Genomic DNA, 18650 nt, shown 5'->3' on the forward strand with positions numbered 1-18650 from the left:
TACGTTGAGGGAGAGGCGGAGCCCTGCAGTGAAATGGAAGGAACACCGAAGAGTGAGCACTGTACAACGACATTGTCAATGCACTGAGCACATGTTACACAGCCAATACACAAATGCCACATTCTGAGTCAGGTCTGTGCCACATTTCCTGGACACGTACGCCAGTCAGGTGACACTCCTACCAAGGGACAGCCACTAACGGAGTGGGGCAAGCTCACGATGACATGGCATGAGACTAGCTGTGGGCCAGTGTAAGTGAACATGCACACGCATCACAGGATTCACAGACATCCACACATGTGCAGAAGTAGTATGCGTATGGTACAGACAGGTTGGTGGATGCGATATGCACTGGTCACATGTCATAGGAAAAGGACAGGCCACACACATTGCCTTGGAGGAGTACATGTCGAGACAGAACATACATAGAGAGCATGTGGATATGTACTTGTTTTGATACTCCGTGTAGTTGCATACATACACACCTCATGGCAGATCACATATGTGGGCAGGTGTGCGGAACAGTGTGCCATGGCCATCTACACACAGACACATGTTGGCAGCAGCAACATTGGACCACACACCTACAGCAAAATCATGGAAACACATGCCACACACATGACATGGTTGCAGCGTGCAACGCAGCCATACACATGTCATGTGTAATATTCTGTGTACCTGGCATCAGGGGACAGGTGCGGGTGTCCGTGACTGGGACATGCAAGTGACTCATGGCTCCACTAGTGTGTACGACATGCACACATGTCAAAGGAGTGCAGGGGATGTGTGGTACAATGCGCACCATCACACACGACATGTGTACACAGCTCATCGTACATATGCTTTGCCCACACCTCAGGGGTAAAGTGCCACATCACATCCTGACACACCTGTGTCACACACATGTGGTATTGCACAGACAATGCATTGGTGTCCACCCTTGGCAAAATCTGACCGCTCCATTCCTGTCTGTGTGTGGCCTGTCACCACTGACAGGTGTGAAATGCACCGTACATACGCTCTGAGTGCGTGTATAGGGTCCCTGGGCCAATATGGGCGCTGGCGTATGCGTACGCCACAGTAGTACGGACTGTACATGCGCTTGTACGGTCCGGATCACAATATGGGCGCTGGCGTATGCGTACGCCACAGTAGTACGGACTGTACATGCGCTTGTACGGTCCGGATCACAATATGGGCGCTGGCGTATGCGTACGCCACAGTAGTATGGACTGTACACGCGCTTGTACGGTCCGGATCACAAAATGGGCGCTGGCGTATGCGTACGCCACAGTAGTACGGACTGTACACGCGCTTGTACGGTCCGGATCACAACATGGGTGCTGGCGTATGCGTACGTCACAGTAGTACGGACTGTACACGCGCTTGTACGGTCCGGATCACAACATGGGCGCTGGCGTATGCGTACGCCACAGTAGTACGGACTGTACACGCACTTGTACGGTCCGGATCACAACATGGGCGCTGGCGTATGCGTACGCCACAGTAGTACAGACCGTACAAGCGCTTGTACGGTCCGTACTACTGTGGCGTACGCATACGCCAGCGCCCATATTGTGATCCGGACCGTACAAGCGCTTGTACGGTCCGTACTACTGTGGCGTATGCATATGCCAGCGCCCATATTGTGATCCGGACCGTACAAGTGCGTGTACGGTCCGTATCACTGCTTGTGGGGTGCCCTAGGGCGTGGAACGCACCGTACCTGTGTGTAAATGTATGAAAACACATAGGGGACACATGAGGGACAAGTATAAGGGCCTAAATGCATGATGGTTGCCATGGAGACTGAGTTAGATATTTGAATTTGAGTACCAGGTGCCCAGCAGAAGTCAGTTTGAAAGAATCTACATTGTTGCAAAGTGGATGTTGACTTAACATCATCATCAAAACTGAAACCATGCAAAGCCACACACTGGGGTAGGTTTGAAGGGATTGGATGAAACGTAGGATGCAAATGTGACTGGCCAATCAATCTGTACTCCTGTACATGAACAGGCCAGCCAGGCATATATAAGGCAGCCAGGTCCCATGAGAGAGCACTTGCCTGCACATCCATTCATCCATGACCACTGCTGCTGATAGTGATTCCTCTGGCACTATGTCCAGGACTGTGGAGAGGTCACAACCATTCACCCAGGAGGAGAACCTTGCCCTGATAGATGTGATCCTCCCACAGTTCCAGAGCCTGTATGGTCGACCAGGGGTTCAGGTGAGTGCAGACTCCACTAGCTTAGACTGTGCCCCTTTTGTGTGACAGTGACTTCTGGCATTGTGTCCATGTGTGACAGACATGCACTGTTGTTTAGAGTGGGTCCCAGGGTGTGGAAGGCCTCATGTCACCCATGCAGAGCATGCTGTGTTTCCTGTGTGCACTCCTCACTTGCATAGTGCCTACTGTGACAATGAATGCATGGTGCATGCCACATTCTGCCTGCATACTCCTCCTGGGGATGTTGTTTCCACAGTCCTGATGTGATCATGTGTTCCCCCCAGTGTGACAGGTGTCAGTACCCATGGATGTGTGTTTGTTCAGTGTACCTGTGCTGTGAGTGTCCAAAGGCCGTGTTCGTCCCCTGCACATTGGTGTGTGTGTAAGTCCCCTGTCATGTGGGTGAGTGCATATGGGGAGTGTTGCACACAAGCAGCATGAGGGATGGATATAGCCTGGCCATCCGATGTGAGCAGGGAGCAGTGCTGTGTGCATGCCGTGCTGAGCCAGCCCCACACCTGTGACACCCCCCGTCTACTGGCACATGGGCAGAGTGAGGTGTGTACCCGCAGTTGGCAATGCCATGTGATTGTCCTGTACCTGTGTGTGTCTGTGTACTCTGCTGAGGTAGCATCAGTGTGCTGGGGCAGGTGACTGCTGTGAGGTGCTGTACATAATCCTGGTGTAGCCTGTGAGGCACAGTGTGATCCCTGGTCAGTGAGTGTGTGGTACCCCTCATGCCACCCGTGTACTTTCAATGGCACGTAGTGCATTTGGCCTTCCACAGTGGATAATGTCCCTATGACAAAGGTGCAATTAGTTGCATGCATACCATGGCCTGTTCATAAAGAGGATTGTTCTATATGTGTGTCTCTGTGTCTTTGCTCATGTGGATTAATGTATTCTCACTTTTGCATCCTCACAGGTAGGCGCCATTGCCAAGGGGGAGATCTGGAGGGAAGCCGTCAGTGCCGTGAGGGGTACAGAGGGTCGGAGGCGGAGCCTGTCTCAGGTGAGGAAACGCTGGCAGGACATCCGGTGCTGGACGAGGAGGATTGCACGGCTCCTGCTGGGGGACTCACCTGAGAGCCGTAAGAACCGTGGGCGCCGTTGTCTGACCCACATCCAGAAGCGTGTGCTGGCGGTGGTCTTCCCCGATATGGACAGGCGCCTACAGGAGAAGCAGCAGCAGGAAGGGGGTAGGTACATGTGTGTCAGTTGTGTGTCCCTAGCCAATGTAAGTGCGCAGTTGCATGGATACACTGCCAGGGTTTGATTGTGCAGTGCGTCAACTTGTCCCCAAAGTAGCCCGGTGCTGTTCTCACTCCCTCCCTTCCCCTCCTTGCCATGTGTTCCCTGGTCTGTGTGTAGCCACTCTTGCACAAGGTTATTTAGGCAGGCAGTTTATGCTGGTGCCCAATGCTAGCAGCATCATGTGTGGGGGTGATGTGTCACAGGTCTGGGGACCTTGCGTGTGCCATGGCCAATTTCAGTCATTGTGGGGTCCATGTCACTTGGCAATGTTTGTGAATCACGACATAGGGGTGTGTCTCCAAAGTGTACAGCCTTCCAGCATGCATGTCCAATTGTGTGCCCTCTGACATGATGTGCCTGAGTGGGAGGCCTGCTAAGTGCAGGGACGGTTGCTTAATTTGCAGTCATGTCCATCCTAGACCATGGAGGAGTGTGGGCACTACTGTGCCCTGGGGCACCTCTTCCTAGGTATCATGTGCGTCATCCAACAATATGGACATTCACTGTGTCTTCGCCAGGGGTTGGGTAGGGTGGCATTGTACCCTGGGCTCAACTGTTATGACCTACAGGTTGCTACATGTGTCCACTGTACAGGGGGACCCATTTTGCTTGTGCATACTCACAGTGGGCATTACCTGTGTGTGTTGTTAAGACAATCTGATGATGTTTGCTTGTCAATGATGTGTGGACAGGCGCACCAGGGGCAGTGTGTGTACAGTCATGAATTAGTGGAGGCCATGTGTTTTCATCCCAGAGTAAGAGGTGTACATACTTTCTCCGTCTCAATGAGATTGTCTCAGGTGTGGGTGGTTTGTGTGTACAAGGCCTACATGTCAAAAGCTCCATCCTCCTTGCTGGGTTTGGCCTGTGTGTGATGTTTGACTGGACATACGCTCAAGGTGCAGTGACCCAGTCATGTTTGGCATGGTTTCATGTATTGCCTTTGCAGAATGTGCCAAGAGTAAATGGATATGATTCCTGCTCATCCCTTTTTGACGACGCAGTGTGGTGCAGATGCTGTGCACATTTGTCCCCAGAGGCTGGCTCCTCTGTAAAATTTGAAGTGAAGTGATTTGCTGTTGTGTCATGCTCTCCATTGTTTCTCAGTGGCATGGTGGGTCGACAAACTGTGTGTTCCATGGCCTACATGTGTACATAGTTTTGTAGGTGTAACTCCTGTTGCTTTTCAGGCTATGCAATGTGACCTATGTATATTTGACTCATGTGACATATGTGTACAGGTGTCTGATTATCTCCTGTCTCTTCACCTTGCCCACAGCATCGCCGGGGGACACGGAAGGAGACACTAGCACGGACCGGGAGGAGGGATTGAGCACCAGTGCCAGCAGTGCTGTCCTGTCTGGCACATGGCGTGGCACGGAGGCCGAGGACCTGTTGACTGCCAACACAGACTATGACGCAGACGGGTCCGAGGCTGAGCTCCCAGAGGTGGCGGAGTCTGCCCACCCAGCTGAAGGCAGCCCTCCACATCCCCCCGCCACCTCAGTTTCCATCACCGGCCTCCCACGTGCTTGTGGCCCTTCTCTCCATGCTCGGTCCCCACATGTCTCCTTCCTGCCAGGCACCGCACCCCCTGCCCCTGTCACCACTGCTGCGGTGAGTGCGGAGTCTGTGGACATCCTGAGGCAGTTGAAGGTTGGTCAGACTGCGATGCTAAATGTCCTCCATGCCCACACCCAGGTGCTGACCCAGATGGAGGCATACATGGAGGGCATGTCGGCTGCGCAGTCTGACCAACGGCAGTTGCTGAGGTCCATAGACTCCACACTGACTGCAGCACTGGATCTCCTGCAGCGCTGCCTACCCCCCCCACCCCTGCACCATCCCCAATTCCCACTCCCGTGCCTGTCCCACGCACATCCAGACGTCAGCGTGCACGCACCCCAACAGACACAGGCACCACACCACCAGGGAAGTCGAAGCGCACACCTCCTGTCACGCACACACAGGGTGAGGAAGGCACACCCACTGGGTCGGGGGGGAAACGTACAACACGCAGCCACAGTGGGAGTCCGCAGTCCACACAACCCACTCCCTCAAAATCCACTCCCCTTAGCTCTCCTGGCCAACAGTCGGTGACAGCATCATCCACTGCAAGTGTGCCCCCCAGCCCCAGGATGACACCACCCCGCAAGCGGTGGAGGCGGGACCCGGCCAGGGGAGTTGAGTCCCCGACCCTGTCCACACCCTCCCCCAGTGGCGCTGCGACCCATCCCTCTGCCCCCCCTCCTTGGGGCCTGTGGTTCGATTGGGTGCGGGGGAGTCACTGGGGGAACTTGCCGACGTGTGCAGCGCCATTCTGTCCTGCACCTTTGGCGCTGGCACCCCCCGTGGCAGAATCATCCCTCCCTGCACCCACAACACCTACCCTTGCCCCTCCTGTCCCTGCGGTGCCTGTTTCCACCCTCCCCCCTGAGGCCCCCTCTTCTGTGGATGAAATGGACATGTGAACTGTGCAGGCAAGCTAGGGGACACACGTCCCGATGTGTACCCCCCCCCGGACTTTGCTGCTGGCCTGGCCCATGGCCCTTGTACATAGTGGACATTTTCTCAGAGATATTTTCCTGCTGAATAAAGCATTTTCTTTTGGTTTTGCACACTGATGCTTTCCTGGACTTGCTGTTGGTGCTGGTGCTCCTTGAGTTGGGGTGGCGATAATGTGTTAGGGGTCTGTGAAATGTTGGAGTGTGCTGCTCATGGGGTGTACCCTGCCATCTGCGTGCCATCACAAAGGTCTCTGCCAATGGTATTTAGTCATGTTTGCTCTCACTGTATGGTGACATTGTCCCAAGGTGTGTTCCATCCTCTGTGGAGCAGGCCATTTTCCCTGCAAGGTGTCTCCCAAATGCTGTGCTGTGCTGTGTCTACATTTCCTGGATGTGTGAGGGTTGCCTTTCAATATAGCCATGCTGGCTCAGCGATGGCTCCACCTGCATCTGGGGTATCACCCTTGTTGGTCACTGAACTTGTTGATGGGGTATATTGTCCTATGTCTGGGCACTGCTGGGAGGACTCTGCACCCACCCCTCCTGTGTCTGGGCACTGCTCAGAGGACTCTGCACCCACCCCTCCTGCGTCTGGCCACTGCTGGGAGGACTCTACACACACCCCTCCTGTGTCTGGGCACTGCTGGGAGGACTCTGCACACACCCCTCCTGTGTCTGGGCACTGCTGGGAGGACTCTGCACCCACCCCTCCTGCGTCTGGGCACTGCTGGGAGGACTCTGCACCCACCCCTCCTGCGTCTGGCCACTGCTGGGAGGACTCTACACACACCCCTCCTGCGTCTGGGCACTGTTGGGAGGACTCTGCACCCACCCCTCCTGTGTCTGGGCACTGCTGGGAGGACTCTGCACCCACCCCTCCTGTGTCTGGGCACTGCTGGGAGGACTCTGCACCCACCCCTCCTGTCTCTGGGCACTGCTGGGAGTGTTAGGCACCCACCCCTCCTGTCTCTGGGCACTGCTGGGAGTGTTAGGCACCCACCCCTCCTGTCTCTGGGCACTGCTGGGAGGACTCTGCACCCACCCCTCCTGTCTCTGGGCACTGCTGGGAGGACTCTGCACCCACCCCTCCTGCGTCTGGCCACTGCTGGGAGGACTCTACACACACCCCTCCTGTGTCTGGGCACTGCTCGGAGGACTCTGCACCCACCCCTCCTGCGTCTGGCCACTTCTGGGAGGACTCTACACACACCCCTCCTGTGTCTGGGCACTGCTGGGAGGACTCTGCACACACCCCTCCTGTGTCTGGGCACTGCTGGGAGGACTCTGCACCCACCCCTCCTGCGTCTGGGCACTGCTGGGAGGACTCTGCACCCACCCCTCCTGCGTCTGGCCACTGATGGGAGGACTCTACACACACCCCTCCTGTGTCTGGGCACTGCTGGGAGGACTCTGCACCCACCCCTCCTGTGTCTGGGCACTACTGGGAGGACTCTGCACCCACCCCTCCTGTGTCTGGGCACTGCTGGGAGTGTTAGGCACCCACCCCTCCTGTCTCTGGGCACTGCTGGGAGTGTTAGGCACCCACCCCTCCTGTCTCTGGGAACTGCTGGGAGGACTCTGCACCCACCCCTCCTGTCTCTGGGCACTGCTGGGAGGACTCTGCACCCACCCCTCCTGCGTCTGGCCACTGCTGGGAGGACTCTACACACACCCCTCCTGTGTCTGGGCACTGCTGGGAGGACTCTGCACCCACCCCTCCTGTGTCTGGGCACTGCTGGGAGGACTCTGCACCCACCCTTCCTGCGTCTGGCCACTGCTGGGAGGACTCTACACACACCCCTCCTGTGTCTGGCCACTGCTGGGAGGACTCTGCACACACCCCTCCTGTGTCTGGGCACTGCTGGGAGGACTCTGCACCCACCCCTCCTGTGTCTGGGCACTGCTGGGAGGACTCTGCACCCACCCCTCCTGCGTCTGGCCACTGCTGGGAGGACTCTACACACACCCCTCCTGTGTCTGGGCACTGCTGGGAGGACTCTGCACACACCCCTCCTGTGTCTGGGCACTGCTGGGAGGACTCTGCACCCACCCCTCCTGTGTCTGGGCACTGCTGGGAGGACTCTGCACCCACCCCTCCTGTGTCTGGGCACTGCTGGGAGGACTCTGCACCCACCCCTCCTGTCTCTGGGCACTGCTGGGAGTGTTAGGCACCCACCCCTCCTGTCTCTGGGCACTGCTGGGAGTGTTAGGCACCCACCCCTCCTGTCTCTGGGCACTGCTGGGAGGACTCTGCACCCACCCCTCCTGTCTCTGGGCACTGCTGGGAGGACTCTGCACCCACCCCTCCTGCGTCTGGCCACTGCTGGGAGGACTCTACACACACCCCTCTTGTGTCTGGGCACTGCTGGGAGGACTCTGCACCCACCCCTCCTGTCTCTGGGCACTGCTGGGAGGACTCTGCACCCACCCCTCCTGCGTCTGGCCACTGCTGGGAGGACTCTACACACACCCCTCCTGTGTCTGGGCACTGCTGGGAGGACTCTGCACCCACCCCTCCTGTGTCTGGGCACTGCTGGGAGGACTCTGCACCAACCCCTCCTGCATCTGGCCACTGCTGGGAGGACTCTACACACACCCCTCCTGTGTCTGGCCACTGCTGGGAGGACTCTGCACACACCCCTCCTGTGTCTGGGCACTGCTGGGAGGACTCTGCACCCACCCCTCCTGTGTCTGGGCACTGCTGGGAGGACTCTGCACCCACCCCTCCTGCGTCTGGCCACTGCTGGGAGGACTCTACACACACCCCTCCTGTGTCTGGGCACTGCTGGGAGGACTCTGCACACACCCCTCCTGTGTCTGGGCACTGCTGGGAGGACTCTGCACCCACCCCTCCTATGTCTGGGCACTGCTGGGGGTGTTAGGCACACACCATTCTTATTGCAGGTTAGGTGCGTACATACACGGGTGGGGGTTCGGGGCGTACATACACTGCTGGGGTGGGGGTTCGGTGCGTACATACACGGGTGGGGGTTTGGGGCGTACATACACTGCTGGGGTGGGGGTTCGGTGCGGACATACACGGGTGGGGGTTCGGGGCGTACATACACTGCTGGGGTGGGGGTTCGGTGCGTACATACACGGGTGGGGGTTCGGGGCGTACATACACTGCTGGGGTGGGGGTTCGGTGCGTACATACACGGGTGGGGGTTCGGGGCGTACATACACTGCTGGGGTGGGGGTTCGGTGCGTACATACACGGGTGGGGGTTTGGGGCGTACATACACTGCTGGGGTGGGGGTTCGGTGCGTACATACACGGGTGGGGATTCGGGGCGTACATACACTGCTGGGGTGGGGGTTCGGTGCGTACATACACGGGTGGGGGTTCGGGGCGTACATACACTGCTGGGGTGGGGGTTCGGTGCGTACATACACGGGTGGGGGTTCGGGGCGTACATACACTGCTGGGATGGGGGTTCGGTGCGTACATACACGGGTGGGGGTTCGGGGCGTACATACACTGCTGGGGTGGGGGTTCGGTGCGTACATACACGGGTGGGGGTTTGGGGCGTACATACACTGCTGGGGTGGGGGTTCGGTGCGTACATACACGGGTGGGGGTTCGGGGCGTACATACACTGCTGGGGTGGGGGTTCGGTGCGTACATACACGGGTGGGGGGTCGGGGCGTACATACACTGCTGGGGTGGGGGTTCGGGGCGTACATACACGGGTGGGGGTTCGGTGCGCACATACACGGGAGGGGGTTCGGGGCGTACATACACTGCTGGGGTGGGTGTTCGGTGCGTACATACACGGGTGGGGGGTCAGGGTGTACATACACTGCTGGGGTGGGGGTTCGGGGCGTACATACACGGGTGGTGGTTCGGTGCGTACATACATGGGTGGGGGTTCGGGGCGTACATACACTGCTGGGGTGGGGGTTTGGTGCGTACATACACGGGTGGGGGTTCGGGGCGTACATACACTGCTGGGGTGGGGGTTCGGTGCGTACATACACGGGTGGGGGTTCGGGGCGTACATACACCTCTGGGGTGGGGGTTCGGTGCGTACATACACGGGTGGGGGTTCGGGGCGTACATACACTGCTGGGGTGGGGGTTCGGTGCGTACATACACGGGTGGGGGTTCGGGGTGTACATACACTGCTGGGGTGGGGGTTCGGTGCGTACATACACGGGTGGGGGGTCGGGGCGTACATACACTGCTGGGGTGGGGGGTTCGGGGCGTACATACACGGGTGGGGGTTCGGTGCGTACATACACGGGTGGGGGTTCGGGGCGTACATACACTGCTGGGGTGGGGGTTCGGTGCGTACATACATGGGTGGGGGGTCGGGGCGTACATACACTGCTGGGGTGGGTGTTCGGGGCGTACATACACGGGTGGTGGTTCGGTGCGTACATACACGGGTGGGGGTTCGGGGCGTACATACACTGCTGGGGTGGGGGTTCGGTGCGTACATACACGGGTGGGGGGTCGGGGCGTACATACACTGCTGGGGTGGGGGATCGGGGCGTACATACACAGGTGGGGGTACGGGCCGTACTTCCACGTGTGGGGGTATGGTCCATACATACCCCTACCCACGCTCTGCATGCCTGGGTACGGCCCGTACCCATGCCTTTGGTGGGTGGGTACGGTGCGTCCCCCCATTGTTGCAGTGCCGTGGGGTCTGCACCGTACACAGGCCTTGGGGGCGTGGCTACAGGTCGTACCACGCATACCCCTACATGACCCCAGCAATGCTGGTACGAGCCGTACCAAGGCCTTTCTGACGTGGGTACGGGCCGTACCGCCATTGATGGAGTGACGTAGGGGGACGCGTGGTACGTTCCGTAACCACGCTCTTGCGGCCTGGGTAGGGTACGTACCGGTTCGCGTGACCATCCACTTCCGTTGTGGCGGACGCTTGCGTTGCTGGCCTCGCCCCCACCCCCTGGAAGTGACCAGGCCCTGATGGTCAGGTATGTCCAGGCCATGTGTGATTTGGTACCATGTGTTGGTGTTGTGTGTCCTGCCCCTGCCCCCCCTTTGCCCCTGGTTGTTGTGCTGACCTTCTGCGGCGTCTGCGTCGGTTCCTGTACGCCAGGTGGACTGCTAGGAGGGCAGGGATGGCACGTAGGTTCGGGTCCATGTCTGTTTGTCGCGTCCAGCTGCTCCTTGCGCGTGTCGTCCTGATTTCCCGGCAGTTTTTGGCAGCCGGTAAATATTTTCCGTGCGGGATGACGTCGGTTCGAATCATACTTCCTGGTTCGTGAAACGTAGGCTGGATGTGTACCGACGTCAGGTCGGCGCTTTTCAGGATCGGAATTGTGTTTCGATTCTGTTCGGTCGGTGTTTTGTTCGATTCGTACGGAAATGGTGTTTCCGTAGGAATCGTACTTGCATTTTCGGATGGATTTCGCACCGGGTACGAGTCGGACGGAGAAAAGGCTCCGTCCGACTGTTCGTACCGGGTTTTTACCGGATCGGAATTGGCACCTAAATGTTGAACAGAAAGAAATATACCAGCAAGTCAAAGAACAGATCGACCATGGTTTTCTTCATGAAAAGAAAGAATGTACATGCACATCATTTCAACCTATCCGAATGTATGTCAGTGGTCAAGCTGGTACAGGAAAAAGTTTCTTAATTAACGTTTTGATCAGTTATCTACAAAAAACACTTACTCAGATTTGTCTTGTGTTGCTACTGCTCCAACTGTGTTGGCAGCACACAACATTAAAGGAATTACATTGCATCATTTACTTATGCTACCTGTAGAGCATGAAAATAAATTAGAATATCACAAGCTATCTGGAGAAGTTTGTTATGAGGTTTCAAGAGCGCTAAAGAAAATGAAACTTCAAATTATTGATGAGGTGAGCATGATCTCAAACTTAATGGTTACCTTTGTGCATTTAAGAATGCAGCAAATTTTAAAAACAGAATACAATGTGTTATTTGGAGGAAAACATGTCATAGTTTTTGGTGATCTACTTCAACTCACTCCTGTAAAAGGACAACCAGTATTTAAAACACTTCAGCATGAAGACACCAGAAAGTCTTTGGGAAGCATTGGAAACGTTAACATTTGGTCATATCATGTTTTGAATACAAAGAACTTACTAAAAATATGAGACAGACAAATGATATAGATTATGGAACTATTCTTAAAGATATAAGAATTGGAGTATTGACAGAACATGGCAAACAAGCTTTGGAAAGTCGGCTACTTACTACCTTGTTTGCAAATGAAAATATAGTTCCTGAAAAACTATACAAGAAAATTGCAAAAAAAAAATCTGTAATCTGCCTAATGCCGACACTACGAGAGTGTTCTACATTCAATGAAGAACTTTTAAAGCTTGAAAACGAACAAATAATACAAATGGAAGCCATTGATAAAATAGAGCATAAAGTAGTTACTAATATTTTAACAGAAAAATTACAAACAAAATTGGATTCTTTAGAAAAATCTATATCTAAAACTGCTGGTTTAGAAAAAAATGTATATGTATGTGTAAATTGTTGGGTCATTTTACGGCGTAATTTGAATGTGGAAAAAGGTTTAGTAAATGGAGCAATGGGAAAAGTGGTTGAATTTGTCAACTATCAAAAAAGAGATGGGATTGAATCTTTAAAAATCAAATTTGATAAGATTGAAGAAGTAAAGCAAATTGGTCATTGTTCTGCTCGTTTTTTGCTAGTTAAAGATTTGTATGTTCGTAGGAAACAGTTTCCTCTTTCCTTGGCATATGCAGTGACTATTCATCAGTCTCAAGGTTTAAGTGTAGACAGTGCTTTGGTAAACATTGGGAGTACCGTATTTAAAGAGGGTATGCAAAATGTTGCTTTGTCACGAGTCAGTACTTTATCTGGATTGTATTTGATTGATTTTGATGAGAGAAAGATTAGTGCAGAGTCAAATTGTGTAAGAGAGTATAATCGGTTAAGAAGACTATATGCTCCCAATTTAGGTGAATATCTTGTGTATGAAAAGCGTGAAGTTGGTTGAAAACGGAGATATGAGAATAGCTGAAGTGAAGTTAAAGAGAATAAAACATTTTAGATAATGTTGAGATTCCAAGCAAAAAACACAAGGAGACTATTGAAGAGATTGTTGGATATCAATTAGAAAATAGTTCAGGTATCAACTGCTATGCAAATGTAGTGGTAAATGTTGGCAAATTATGGAGCATCGCGAAAAACGATTTTGTTCTTTGTTGCATTCTATTTTTGAACAATTGAAAACTGATAAAAGTAAAATCCAAAGTGTTTCTGATATTCGGAATCTTTTGGATATATGTAGAGGTTGTACACAATTTACACAGAATGTGCAACAAGATGCTCAGGATTTTCTAATGTATATGCTTGCTGTATTGGAAGATGAAGGAATTGAAATTGATAATCTATTTGGACTTCGTTATAAATGGGAACATCAATGTGAATATTGTATATTTACTTCTACTACTAACATACACACTGAGAGATTCATATATTTGACAATACCGGACTGTAAAGCAGTATCTTTCACAAATTAGTTAAAGCAGCAAATCAAAACATGGAGTGTAGCCAATGCAAATCAGAAATGTTATCAACATTATTTATAGAAAGATTTGGATAATATATAATTCTAATGATTCAACGTTGTACAGCTGATGGACGAAAATTGGAAACTTTAATTAAAAGTTTTGTAGCAAGTCAACTATCAATATCAGGAAGAACTTTTGTAGCAGTAGCAATTATTTTCCACGATGGACCTTCTACAACATCTGGACATTACACTGTCTATTTAAAATGCAATAAAGGATGGATATATTGTAATGATACACATTTGGTTTTTAAATATCATTTGCCTAAGGAATTACCAAATTCCTACTTAATATTTTTAAAACCAAAGTACTAAGAACATAATTCGGCCTATTGGGAATATGTTAATATGTATTAATACCAATACTTTGGACAATTTCAGTATGCAGGATTTCAGGAATATCATTTGGCCTACAGGAAAGATATTAACCCCTTCAGTGCCCATGACGAGCTGGACTCGTCATGGGCCGCGGTGGCGCTGTGCCCATGACGAGTCCAGCTCGTCATAGACCCCGCCCGCTAATACAACGGCCGGCACAGGGCGGGGAAAGGGGCGGGCACTGAAGGGGTTAATATAAATTAAGCAGTTTTTCGGAGATATTCTGACAGCAAATATTTTAAAGAACATCATTTAGAGTGTATGGAAATTATAAAGAATTGTTGATTGAATTATTGTTTATCTTCTTTGATATCATACTGGCAACATTTTCTAAAAAAAAGCATTTTATATATGTGAGACTTGTATTATATGCTATGTTATTGAGGAGGTTATTTTTATGCAATGTGCAGAGATAGTTAACTATGTTAAAAATATTTTAATTTTTTTTTTGCCCGCTGTTATGTGATGACTGATGAGTAACATTGAAATCACTATTAATAGTGAAATTCAATATATTCTGAGAACAGCAAAAGAGGCAAACTAAGTTATTTATATAATGGTAAAATTATGTTGTGTATTATACCAATCATTGAACCGCCGCTGCCCTGACCACCCTGCTGACCAAGTGAGGTCGTGGGCCATTCAAGCCCAAGGACGCCGATCCATCTGGTCGACGCCTGTAGCTACGTCTCGGATGTCATCCAGCGGCTGGCGAGGGGTATACCCGGTGCATGAACAACTTACCGCCCATGCTGAAGGGCCAACAGGGACTGCTCGAACGTGACGACCAATGGCATGAGACACGCATTGCGCTGGCCCTAATCCATCCATCGGGAGGTAATGAACTAATCTGCCATCTAGGGTTGATGAGAGACTTAATTGATTATGGTGCCAGCGCTGGTGCGGCGACACGCTGTAGCCGTGGAATATCCATCAAAGCGATGCTGCCCTTCCATTGGCTGAGAACCAACCAATTAGAACTTGGGACACAGAATATAAGCCAATGGGACACCAGGTACCATATTTTAGCAGTTCAAACACTGAAGAAGGCATCACGCCGAAATGCATCTGGAGAACTGCTTTTAATAAATATTTGCATGAAACCCTGCGAGTGCTTCGTACCTTTGGAGCTGCGATATATATATATATATATATATATATGTATATATATATATATATATATATTACCTACTGGCGGTCGCCAGTAGGTAGTTATAGTTAGGACCACGTTTCCATAGGAAATCCGCAACATTCTATTTTGAATAACTTTGGCGCCGGTTGACGAATCCTCGTGAATTTTTCAAAATAGGTGGGGCGCTACGCTCCGCTCCTACCCTAAAAGTCTCGTGGGGATTCGTCAAGCGGGGGCTGAGATAAAAGGGGGGTCCCAAAACGCGTTTTTCCCATGCATTTTTCCATAGGACCTTTAGAACGAGCTACAGCCTGAACGGCTGAACAGAATTACTCAAAATTTGGCAGAGAGGTAGTCCCTAGGTCAAGGAAGTGCCTTTTGTAGGTTTGGTGTAAATCTGTTCAGTAGATTCTGAGAAAATAGCCTTTAAATCAATATATATATCTGAGCCCGCTTACGGTACGCTTACCGTACGCTTACGGTAAGCGTACGGTGGCGTGCGCGAGCGCGATTCTGATTGGCTCTTAGATCTTAGTAAACATTCGAATCGGTCGAAACCAGGAAGCGGCGGCCGCCATTTTGTGTATTTCACTCTGAAAAAAAAGAGTGAAAACAAGGAAAGGGGGCAATGAGGAGAGTTACAGACCCCCTAACATTTGTAAGGGGGTCAAAGAAGGACAGAAAAGTACAAAAAAAACATTTATTGATTTTAAAAAAAATCACGGGGTACGCGTACGGTAAGCTTACGGTAAGCGTACGGTAAAAAAAAATAAAAAGAAAAAAAAGAAAAGCAGATTTAAGAGTTTAGATATTAGGGAGCTCTAAAAAGAGCTGTTGTGTTTATGAAGTCATTTTTTTAGTGGTACCTACAAGTAAGTACCGATGCAGAGTCTAAGGTTCAAGAGGAAGACTCTGTTCCCTTCATCATTGAAGTGCACACCATCTCCTCTATAAATGTCTTGCATGTCATAACGCAAGTTGTTGTGGTAAATGGCACCCATACCATAGTCACGGAGGAAAGCAGAAACAGATTTGTTGACGTGCTTTCTTGCTTTGTCAATCTGTGGACAGAAATGATTGGACCAGTTCCATTTTTGCCTTTGGCATATGTTGGAAAACACAAAGGCAGTTTTAGGGAAAAGTGTAAACAGTTGTGCAAAGGTGTCCTTCATAAGCATTTCCAGACCTACCCCAGTCAAAGTGCCTAGGTCATTGCCACCACAGTGCACTATTATGAGGTCAGGGTGTTGGATTTGAATGAAGGATTTCACCAAAAAACCATAGGTTTCACACACGTTATAGTTAGGAATTAGCATTTAAAAAACCTTGCAAATTCACTGAAAAAACCATAGGTTTCACACAAGTTATAGTTAGCGGACATTTTACTGATAAAAAACCATTGAAATTCCACGTTATAGTTAGTGCAGGCAACTATAACTCACGCGTCCGCAATCCTCTGCTGATGACATATGTGTCTTTATGAAAAAAAAATATTTGTAATATATGTATAGCTAAAATGTAATGGAAGAAGACATGGGCAAATAAGTGTCTAAATACAGTATTAGCATCAGCAGAAGATTGCGGTCGCGTGAGTTATAGTTGCCTGCACTAACTATAACGTGGAATTTCAATGGTTTTTTATCAGTAAAATGTCCGCTAACTATAACTTGTGTGAAACCTATGGTTTTTTCAGTGAATATATATATATATATATATATATTCACTGAAAAAAACAAAGGTTTCAGTGGCGTTATAGTTAGGAATTGCCATTTAAAAGACCTTAGCAATTCACTAAAAAAACCATAGGTTTCAGGGGTGTTATAGTTAGCTGGACATTTTCCTCGTACAAAACCCTAGAAATTCCCCTGTTATAGTTAGTTCAGCTAACTATAACTCGCGCCCCCGCAATGCACTGCTGATGAAATCACATATTACATCACTCATGACATGGTCAGTGACATCAATGATGACATCACTGATGACATCTCAAATGACATCACTGATGACGTCATCCATGTGATAAATTAGTGCATCTTGCCAAACCCTAATATAACCTTTGATACACTGACTCAAAATTTCAGACGGCCATTTTGAAAACCATAGATATTCCAATACCAATAACTACATACCCACTCATTGACTATGAGGAAGTGCTGCAGCATCACACAGTAACCTCTTTAACTGCAGTGTGCTGTAGTACTTCCGAAGCACAGGGATGCAAGATATGTACATAAATATGTTGCAAATCTATGCTTCTCTCTGCACGGCTGCTTAAATTGCAGCCATGTGGTGACACAGGCACCCTTGCACCATAGTGCAAGGATATCTGTGTCATGTGCTGTTTGTTTTTGTGCAGGAAGACACACCCTCCTGCACAAAAACAATCACTAAAGGCATTTTTCTCCTTCAATGTATGCTGAGCATTGTAGCATGCATTGAAGATATAAAAATGTGGAGAGATGAAAACAATTCTCCTTGTACTTTCCTACACCAATTTTGGAATGGTGCAGCATTCACACACATATCGAAATTTATAATTTCTGAAAAATCTAGACATGTGTCTTGTTCTATTCAGTGCAATCATGCACAATAACACTTATAGAACACCCTTTCAACGCAAACTGGTGTGCATAATGAGGTTGTATTTACATGGAGTATAAAAAGTGCACAGAGTGCCTTTTCCTCTCTTTGTAAATATGAAAGAGTGTCTTGCGCAATAACTATGTTACAAAAAGTGACATATTTCCAGTTTTAAAATTCCTTGCGAATGATAGAAGGTAAGCACAGAGTTTTGTCTGCAAAGATATTCAAAGAAGAATGATTGAAATGATTGCGATCCTTCATTAGCTACAATGGGAAATATTATGAACCCCTCAAATCACTTTTTTTGCAGGTCACATGATATCTGATTATGGTCAGATTTCAAAACTACATAGGTATAAACAGAGTGTTTTTAGAAACGTGTTTCAACTTTGTAGCTTCTTGCAGACCTCCTCATTCTGCATATTGAAACTTAGTTAAACTTACCTTCACAGTAATAGGAATAAAAAATGGTATACATTTTATTCAGATTTTCATTGCAATCTAAATTCATATAAATTGCTTATTTTTAAATTTGGATCTGTGAAAGAAAAGGAAAAAAAATTATAACATGTAATAATACATTTTTTACAACACAGCATAATTTCCACAAAGTAATTTGTTTGCCTTTTTTGCTGTTCTCAGAATATATTGAATTTCACTAAAAATAGCGATTTCAATCGTACTCATCACTTAACAGTGGGCAAAAAAAAAACAATCAGAAAGATTGTTAAAAAAAACAACATGCTATTCTCAGCAAAATACCACAAGATACAAATCACAGATATATAAAATGCTTACGGCTAACAAAATTTTATAAGTTTAGCTTACAAAAACTCTAAATATTGTCGCTTTAAAATGTTCACCGAATCTAAGGATGAATTTTTGGAGGAGGCACCACGCCGACAACGTTTTTCTTCAGTGCTGTGGAAATTTTTTACTTTTCCCGAGGGGCAAACAAAGATCACTGGCACCTTGGTCACGTGCAAGATTTTCAAAAGAGTTCTGTTG

This window comes from Triturus cristatus, chromosome 11 (genome assembly GCF_964204655.1).
Source record: "Triturus cristatus chromosome 11, aTriCri1.1, whole genome shotgun sequence".
NCBI classification, from domain to species: domain Eukaryota; kingdom Metazoa; phylum Chordata; class Amphibia; order Caudata; family Salamandridae; genus Triturus; species Triturus cristatus.